We start from the raw sequence: 9,956 nt of genomic DNA, 5'->3' as shown, positions 1-9,956 counted from the left end.
TTAAGCTCCATCCACACACAAAATAGAATCAGCATTTTTTAAGCCATTACATCAACACCTCTCATAATGGCAGTGGGGGAACGGATTCTGACAACTGTTTTTCTTTTTGCCATCGGATTCTGTTCCCCCCATATTTCTGACACACTGAGGTTCTTATATTTATCAAATTGATGCTGTTTAAGCTCCATACACTCACAAAAATAGAATCAGCATTTTTTAAGCCATTACATCAATACCTCTCATAATGGGAGTGGGGGAACGGATTCCGACAGCTGGTTTTTTGCCGTCGGATTCCGTTCCCCCTATGTTTCTTACACAATAAGGTTCTAATATTTATTCAATTGTAGCGTTTAGCTAGCCTTAATAGCCTAGTGGTCAGTCCCCAGACAATATTTTTTTTTAGCTTTGGGGCGACCCGAGTTCAAGTCCCGGGTCATCGAACTTTCTTGATACTATACTTTCCTATCATAATAAAAGGCAAAAAATATATTCTTTAAACTGTTGCAAGTTAAGCTCCATCCACACACAAAATAGAATCAGCATTTTTTAAGTCTTTACATCAACACCTCTCATAATGGGAGTGGGGGAACGGATTCTGACAACTGTTTTTCTTTTTGCCGTCGGATTCTGTTCCCCCCATATTTCTGACATATTGAGGTTCTTATATTTATCAAATTGATGCTGTTTAAGCTCCATACACTCACAAAAATAGAATCAGCATTTTTTAAGTCATTACATCAACACCTCTTATAATGGGAGTGGGGGAACGGATTCCGACAGCTGTTTTTTTGCCGTCGGATTCCGTTCCCCCTATGTTTCTTACACAGTAAGGTTCTAATATTTATTAAATTGTAGTGTTTAGCTAGCCTCAATAGCCTAGTGGTCAGTCCCCTGACAATATTTTTTTTTAGCTTTGGGGCGACCCGAGTTCAAGTCCAGGGTCATCGAACTTTCTTGATACTATACTTTCCTATCATAATAAAAGGCAAAAAATATATTCTTTAAACTGTTGCAAGTTAAGCTCCATCCACACACAAAATAGAATCAGCATTTTTTATGCCATTACATCAACACCTCTCATAATGGGAGTGGGGGAACGGATTCTGACAACTGTTTTTCTTTTTGCCGTCGGATTCTGTTCCCCCCATATTTCTGACACACTGAGGTTCTTATATTTATCAAATTGATGCTGTTTAAGCTCCATACACTCACAAAAATAGAATCAGCATTTTTTAAGCCATTACATCAACACCTCTCATAATGGGAGTGGGGGAACGGATTTCGACAGCTGAACTATTTGCCGTCGGATTCTGTTCCCCCTATGTTTCTTACACAATAAGGTTCTAATATTTATCAAATTGAAGGAAGTTACTAGTCTCAATTGCCTAGTTGTCAGTACCCTGACAATATTTTTTTTAGCTTTGGGCAACCCGAGTTCAAGTCCAGGGTCGTCGAACTTTCTTGATACTATACTTTCCTATCATAATAAAAGGCAAAAAATATATTCTTTAAACTGTTGCAAGTTAAGCTCCATCCACACACAAAATAGAATCAGCATTTTTTAAGCCATTACATCAACACCTCTCATAATGGCAGTGGGGGAACGGAATCTGACAACTGTTTTTCTTTTTGCCGTCGGATTCTGTTCCCCCCATATTTCTGACACACTGAGGTTCTTATATTTATCAAATTGATGCTGTTTAAGCTCCATACACTCACAAAAATAGAATCAGCATTTTTTAAGCCATTACATCAACACCTCTTATAATGGGAGTGGGGGAACAGATTTCGACAGCTGAACTATTTGCCGTCGGATTCTGTTCCCCCTATGTTTCTTACACAATAAGGTTCTAATATTTATCAAATTGAAGGAAGTTACTAGTCTCAATAGCCTAGTTGTCAGTACCCTGACAATATTTTTTTTTAGCTTTGGGCAACCCGAGTTCAAGTCCAGGGTCGTCGAACTTTCTTGATACTATACTTTCCTATCATAATAAAAGGCAAAAAATATGTTCTTTAAACTGATGCAAGTTAAGCTCCATCCACACACAAAATAGAATCAGCATTTTTTAAGTCATTCCATCAACACCTCTCATAATGGGAGTGGGGGAACGGATTCCGACAGCTGTTTTTTTGCCGTCGGATTCCGTTCCCCCTGTGTTTCTTACACAATAAGGTTCTTATATTTATTAAATTGTACCATTTAGCTAGCCTCAATAGCCTAGTGGTCAGTCCCCTGAAAATATTTTTTTTTAGCTTTGGGGCGACCCGAGTTCAAGTCCCGGGTCATCGAACTTTCTTGATACTATACTTTCCTATCATGATAAAAGGCAAAAAATATATTCTTTAAACTGTTGCAAGTTAAGCTCCATTCACACACAAAATAGAATCAGCATTTTTTAAGTCATTCCATCAACACCTCTCATAATGGGAGTGGGGGAACGGATTCCGACAGCTGTTTTTTTGCCGTCGGATTCCGTTCCCCCTATGTTTCTTACACAATAAGGTTCTAATATTTATTAAATTATAACATTTAGCTAGCCTCAATAGCCTAGTGGTCAGTCCCCTGACAATATTTTTTTTTAGCTTTGGGGCGACCCGAGTTCAAGTCCCGGGTCATCATCGAACTTTCTTGATACTTTCCTATCATAATAAAAGGCAAAAAATATATTCTTTAAACTGTTGCAAGTTAAGCTCCATCCACACACAAAATAGAATCAGCATTTTTTAAGTCATTACATCAACACCTCTCATAATGGGAGTGGGGGAACGGATTCCGACAGCTGTTATTTTGCCGTCGGATTCCGTTCCCCCTATGTTTCTTACACAATAAGGTTCTAATATTTATTAAATTGTAACATTTAGCTAGCCTCAATAGCCTAGTGGTCAGTCCCCTGACAATATTTTTTTTTAGCTTTGGGGCGACCCGAGTTCAAGTCCCGGGTCATCGAACTTTCTTGATACTATACTTTCCTATCATAATAAAAGGCAAAAAATATATTCTTTAAACTGTTGCAAGTTAAGCTCCATCCACACACAAAATAGAATCAGCATTTTTTAAGTCATTCCATCAACACCTCTCATAATGGGAGTGGGGGAACGGATTCCGACAGCTGTTTTTTTGCCGTCGGATTCCGTTCCCCCTATGTTTCTTACACAATAAGGTTCTAATATTTATTAAATTGTAACATTTAGCTAGCCTCAATAGCCTAGTGGTCAGTCCCCTGATAATATTTTTTTTTAGCTTTGGGGCGACCCGAGTTCAAGTCCCGGGTCATCGAACTTTCTTGATACTATACTTTCCTATCATAATAAAAGGCAAAAAATATATTCTTTAAACTGTTGCAAGTTAAGCTCCATCCACACACAAAATAGAATCAGCATTTTTTAAGTCATTCTATCAACACCTCTCATAATGGGAGTGGGGGAACGGATTCCGACAGCTGTTTTTTTGCCGTCGGATTCCGTTCCCCCTATGTTTCTTACACAATAAGGTTCTAATATTTATTAAATTGTAGCATTTAGCTAGCCTCAATAGCCTAGTGGTCAGTCCCCTGACAATATTTTTTTTTAGCTTTGGGGCGACCCGAGTTCAAGTCCCGGGTCTTCGAACTTTCTTGATACTATACTTTCCTATCATAATAAAAGGCAAAAAATATATTCTTTAAACTGTTGCAAGTTAAGCTCCATCCACACACAAAATAGAATCAGCATTTTTTAAGTCATTACATCAACACCTCTCATAATGGGAGTGGGGGAACGGATTCCGACAGCTGTTTTTTTGCCGTCGGATTCCGTTCCCCCTATGTTTCTTACACAATAGGGTTCTTATATTTATTAAATTGTACCATTTAGCTAGCCTCAATAGCCTAGTGGTCAGTCCCCTGACAATATTTTTTTTTAGCTTTGGGGCGACCCGAGTTCAAGTCCCGGGTCATCGAACTTTCTTGATACTATACTTTCCTATCATAATAAAAGGCAAAAAATATATTCTTTAAACTGTTGCAAGTTAAGCTCCATCCACACACAAAATAGAATCAGCATTTTTTAAGTCATTCCATCAACACCTCTCATAATGGGAGTGGGGGAACGGATTCCGACAGCTGTTTTTTTGCCGTCGGATTCCGTTCCCCCTATGTTTCTTACACAATAAGGTTCTTATATTTATTAAATTGTACCATTAAGCTAGCCTCAATAGCCTAGTGGTCAGTCCCCTGCCAATATTTTTTTTTAGCTTTGGGGCGACCCGAGTTCAAGTCCCGGGTCATCATCGAACTTTCTTGATACTATACTTTCCTATCATAATAAAAGGCAAAAAATATATTCTTTAAACTGTTGCAAGTTAAGCTCCATTCACACACAAAATAGAATCAGCATTTTTTAAGTCATTACATCAACACCTCTCATAATGGGAGTGGGGGAACGGATTCCGACAGCTGTTATTTTGCCGTCGGATTCCGTTCCCCCTATGTTTCTTACACAATAAGGTTCTAATATTTATTAAATTGTAACATTTAGCTAGCCTCAATAGCCTAGTGGTCAGTCCCCTGACAATATTTTTTTTTAGCTTTGGGGCGACCCGAGTTCAAGTCCCGGGTCATCGAACTTTCTTGATACTATACTTTCCTATCATAATAAAAGGCAAAAAATATATTCTTTAAACTGTTGCAAGTTAAGCTCCATCCACACATAAAATAGAATCAGCATTTTTTAAGTCATTCCATCAACACCTCTCATAATGGGAGTGGGGGAACGGATTCCGACAGCTGTTTTTTTGCCGTCGGATTCCGTTCCCCCTATGTTTCTTACACAATAAGGTTCTTATATTTATTAAATTGTACAATTTAGCTAGCCTCAATAGCCTAGTGGTCAGTCCCCTGAAAATATTTTTTTTTAGCTTTGGGGCGACCCGAGTTCAAGTCCCGGGTCATCGAACTTTCTTGATACTATACTTTCCTATCATAATAAAAGGCAAAAAATATATTCTTTAAACTGTTGCAAGTTAAGCTCCATTCACACACAAAATAGAATCAGCATTTTTTAAGTCATTCCATCAACACCTCTCATAATGGGAGTGGGGGAACGGATTCCGACAGCTGTTTTTTTGCCGTCGGATTCCGTTCCCCCTATGTTTCTTACACAATAAGGTTCTAATATTTATTAAATTATAGCATTTAGCTAGCCTCAATAGCCTAGTGGTCAGTCCCCTGACAATATTTTTTTTTAGCTTTGGGGCGACCACAGTTCAAGTCCTGGGTCATCGAACTTTCTTGATACTTTCCTATCATAATAAAAGGCAAAAAATATATTCTTTAAACTGTTGCAAGTTAAGCTCCATCCACACACAAAATAGAATCAGCATTTTTTAAGTCATTCCATCAACACCTCTCATAATGGGAGTGGGGGAACGGATTCCGACAGCTGTTTTTTTGCCGTCGGATTCCGTTCCCCCTATGTTTCTTACACAATAAGGTTCTTATATTTATTAAATTGTACCATTTAGCTAGCCTCAATAGCCTAGTGGTCAGTCCCCTGACAATATTTTTTTTTAGCTTTGGGGCGACCCGAGTTCAAGTCCCGGGTCATCGAACTTTCTTGATACTATACTTTCCTATCATAATAAAAGGCAAAAAATATATTCTTTAAACTGTTGCAAGTTAAGCTCCATCCACACACAAAATAGAATCAGCATTTTTTAAGTCATTCCATCAACACCTCTCATAATGGGAGTGGGGGAACGGATTCCGACAGCTGTTTTTTTGCCGTCGGATTCCGTTCCCCCTATGTTTCTTACACAATAAGGTTCTAATATTTATTAAATTGTAACATTTAGCTAGCCTCAATAGCCTAGTGGTCAGTCCCCTGATAATATTTTTTTTTAGCTTTGGGGCGACCCGAGTTCAAGTCCCGGGTCATCGAACTTTCTTGATACTATACTTTCCTATCATAATAAAAGGCAAAAAATATATTCTTTAAACTGTTGCAAGTTAAGCTCCATCCACACACAAAATAGAATCAGCATTTTTTAAGCCATTACATCAACACCTCTCATAATGGCAGTGGGGGAACGGATTCTGACAACTGTTTTTCTTTTTGCCATCGGATTCTGTTCCCCCCATATTTCTGACACACTGAGGTTCTTATATTTATCAAATTGATGCTGTTTAAGCTCCATACACTCACAAAAATAGAATCAGCATTTTTTAAGCCATTACATCAATACCTCTCATAATGGGAGTGGGGGAACGGATTCCGACAGCTGGTTTTTTGCCGTCGGATTCCGTTCCCCCTATGTTTCTTACACAATAAGGTTCTAATATTTATTCAATTGTAGCGTTTAGCTAGCCTTAATAGCCTAGTGGTCAGTCCCCAGACAATATTTTTTTTTAGCTTTGGGGCGACCCGAGTTCAAGTCCCGGGTCATCGAACTTTCTTGATACTATACTTTCCTATCATAATAAAAGGCAAAAAATATATTCTTTAAACTGTTGCAAGTTAAGCTCCATCCACACACAAAATAGAATCAGCATTTTTTAAGTCTTTACATCAACACCTCTCATAATGGGAGTGGGGGAACGGATTCTGACAACTGTTTTTCTTTTTGCCGTCGGATTCTGTTCCCCCCATATTTCTGACATATTGAGGTTCTTATATTTATCAAATTGATGCTGTTTAAGCTCCATACACTCACAAAAATAGAATCAGCATTTTTTAAGTCATTACATCAACACCTCTTATAATGGGAGTGGGGGAACGGATTCCGACAGCTGTTTTTTTGCCGTCGGATTCCGTTCCCCCTATGTTTCTTACACAGTAAGGTTCTAATATTTATTAAATTGTAGTGTTTAGCTAGCCTCAATAGCCTAGTGGTCAGTCCCCTGACAATATTTTTTTTTAGCTTTGGGGCGACCCGAGTTCAAGTCCAGGGTCATCGAACTTTCTTGATACTATACTTTCCTATCATAATAAAAGGCAAAAAATATATTCTTTAAACTGTTGCAAGTTAAGCTCCATCCACACACAAAATAGAATCAGCATTTTTTATGCCATTACATCAACACCTCTCATAATGGGAGTGGGGGAACGGATTCTGACAACTGTTTTTCTTTTTGCCGTCGGATTCTGTTCCCCCCATATTTCTGACACACTGAGGTTCTTATATTTATCAAATTGATGCTGTTTAAGCTCCATACACTCACAAAAATAGAATCAGCATTTTTTAAGCCATTACATCAACACCTCTCATAATGGGAGTGGGGGAACGGATTTCGACAGCTGAACTATTTGCCGTCGGATTCTGTTCCCCCTATGTTTCTTACACAATAAGGTTCTAATATTTATCAAATTGAAGGAAGTTACTAGTCTCAATTGCCTAGTTGTCAGTACCCTGACAATATTTTTTTTAGCTTTGGGCAACCCGAGTTCAAGTCCAGGGTCGTCGAACTTTCTTGATACTATACTTTCCTATCATAATAAAAGGCAAAAAATATATTCTTTAAACTGTTGCAAGTTAAGCTCCATCCACACACAAAATAGAATCAGCATTTTTTAAGCCATTACATCAACACCTCTCATAATGGCAGTGGGGGAACGGAATCTGACAACTGTTTTTCTTTTTGCCGTCGGATTCTGTTCCCCCCATATTTCTGACACACTGAGGTTCTTATATTTATCAAATTGATGCTGTTTAAGCTCCATACACTCACAAAAATAGAATCAGCATTTTTTAAGCCATTACATCAACACCTCTTATAATGGGAGTGGGGGAACAGATTTCGACAGCTGAACTATTTGCCGTCGGATTCTGTTCCCCCTATGTTTCTTACACAATAAGGTTCTAATATTTATCAAATTGAAGGAAGTTACTAGTCTCAATAGCCTAGTTGTCAGTACCCTGACAATATTTTTTTTTAGCTTTGGGCAACCCGAGTTCAAGTCCAGGGTCGTCGAACTTTCTTGATACTATACTTTCCTATCATAATAAAAGGCAAAAAATATGTTCTTTAAACTGATGCAAGTTAAGCTCCATCCACACATAAAATAGAATCAGCATTTTTTAAGTCATTACATCAACACCTCTCATAATGGGAGTGGGGGAACGGATTCCGACAGCTGTTTTTTTGCCGTCGGATTCCGTTCCCCCTATGTTTCTTACACAATAAGGTTCTAATATTTATTAAATTGTAGCATTTAGCTAGGCTCAATAGCCTAGTGGTCAGTCCCCTGACAATATTTTTTTTTAGCTTTGGGGCGACCCGAGTTCAAGTCCCGGGTCATCGAACTTTCTTGATACAATACTTTCCTATCATAATAAAAGGCAAAAAATATATTCTTTAAACTGTTGCAAGTTAAGCTCCATCCACACACAAAATAGAATCAGCATTTTTTAAGCCATTACATCAACACCTCTCATAATGGGAGTGGGGGAACGGATTCTGACAACTGTTTTTCTTTTTGCCGTCGGATTCTGTTCCCCCCATATTTCTGACACACTGAGGTTCTTATATTTATCAAATTGATGCTGTTTAAGCTCCATACACTCACAAAAATAGAATCAGCATTTTTTAAGCCATTACATCAACACCTCTCATAATGGGAGTGGGGGAACGGATTCCGACAGCTGTTTTTTTGCCGTCGGATTCCGTTCCCCCTATGTTTCTTACACAATAAGGTTCTAATATTTATTCAATTGTAGCGTTTAGCTAGCCTCAATAGCCTAGTGGTCAGTCCCCAGACAATATTTTTTTTTAGCTTTGGGGTGACCCGAGTTCAAGTCCCGGGTCATCGAACTTTCTTGATACTATACTTTCCTATCATAATAAAAGGCAAAAAATATATTCTTTAAACTGATGCAAGTTAAGCTCCATCCACACACAAAATAGAATCAGCATTTTTTAAGTCATTACATCAACACCTCTCATAATGGGAGTGGGGGAACGGATTCCGACAGCTGTTTTTTTGCCGTCGGATTCCGTTCCCCCTATGTTTCTTACACAATAAGGTTCTAATATTTATTAAATTGTAGCATTTAGCTAGCCTCAATAGCCTAGTGGTCAGTCCCCTGACAATATTTTTTTTTAGCTTTGGGGCGACCCGAGTTCAAGTCCCGGGTCATCGAACTTTCTTGATACTATACTTTCCTATCATAATAAAAGGCAAAAAATATATTCTTTAAACTGTTGCAAGTTAAGCTCCATCCACACACAGAATAGAACAAGCATATTTTAAGCCGATACATCAACATCTCTCATCATTTGGGTGGGGGAACGGATTTCGACAGCTGAACTATTTGCCGTCGGATTCTGTTCCCCCTATGTTTATTACACAATAAGGTTCTAAGATTCATCACATTGCAGCAAATTGCTTACCTCAATAGCCTAGTGGTCAAAACCCAGCAATTTTTTTTTTTTTTTTGCTTTGGGCGACCCGAGTTCAAGTCCCGGTTCGTCAAACTTTCTTGATACTATGTTCTATCATGATAAAAGGCAAAAAAAAGATATTCTTTAAACTGATGCAAGTTAAGCTCCATCCACACACAAAATAGAATCAGCATTTTTTTAAGTCATTACATCAACACCTCTCATAATGGGAGTGGGGGAACGGATTCCGACAGGTTTTTTTTTTTTTTTTGCCGTCGGATTCTGTTCCCCCCATATTTCTGACACACTGAGGTTCTAATATTTATCAAAGTGATGCTGTTTAAGCTCCATCCACACACAGAATAGAACAAGCATATTTTAAGCCGATACATCAACATCTCTCATCATTTGGGTGGGGGAACGGATTTCGACAGCTGAACTATTTGCCGTCGGATTCTGTTCCCCCTATGTTTATTACACAATAAGGTTCTAAGACTTATCACATTGCAGCAAATTACTTGCCTCAATAGCCTAGTGGTCAGAGCCCAATCATTTTCTTATTTTTTTAGCTTTGGGCGACCCGAGTTCAAGTCCTGG

This window comes from Rutilus rutilus, assembly GCF_951802725.1.
Source record: "Rutilus rutilus genome assembly, chromosome: 7".
Lineage (NCBI taxonomy): Eukaryota > Metazoa > Chordata > Actinopteri > Cypriniformes > Leuciscidae > Rutilus > Rutilus rutilus.
Note: the sequence above shows the minus strand (reverse complement) of the source record.